Raw genomic sequence first — 380 nt, forward strand, 5'->3', positions numbered from 1 at the left:
CTTTCTGTCCCAACTAAAATTGTGCGTGGATAAGCACCATGATCCCACATATTGGGGTATTTTGTGTCTAGCGATTTTAAACTACAGAGATATTTGGCAGTAGGTCCATCAGTAGTGCACAGTTCTATAACATTTATATAGATTATGAATATAAATTTTATATAACTACCCCAGCTGTAAAACTTCAAATATGCAACAAAAATTATAATGAATAATTGAATTTATTTCAAGCAAGAAAGGAAGGTTTACGTGGCTATTTGGGGATTTTCATACTTTTATAAAAGGCGTTTAATGCTGACAATACACAAGAACTTTTCTTTCATTCAAAGCAATATTTTCCATTAACAACTGCCTGCACTTCAAATATATTCAATGTCGGT

At 32.1% G+C, this 380-nt stretch overlaps 1 protein-coding gene across 1 annotated transcript in view; it reads right to left on the minus strand.

Annotated features, from left to right (window-relative positions):
- The window catches only part of LOC119586130, a gene marked incomplete at its 5' end in the record, with an annotated part of 7,216 nt that overhangs the window by 928 nt on the left and 5,908 nt on the right, over positions 1–380 (minus strand). The window contains 1 exon segment of the mRNA XM_037934820.1: positions 1–380.

Source organism: Penaeus monodon, chromosome 21, assembly GCF_015228065.2.
Source record: "Penaeus monodon isolate SGIC_2016 chromosome 21, NSTDA_Pmon_1, whole genome shotgun sequence".
In the NCBI taxonomy this organism is placed as follows: domain Eukaryota; kingdom Metazoa; phylum Arthropoda; class Malacostraca; order Decapoda; family Penaeidae; genus Penaeus; species Penaeus monodon.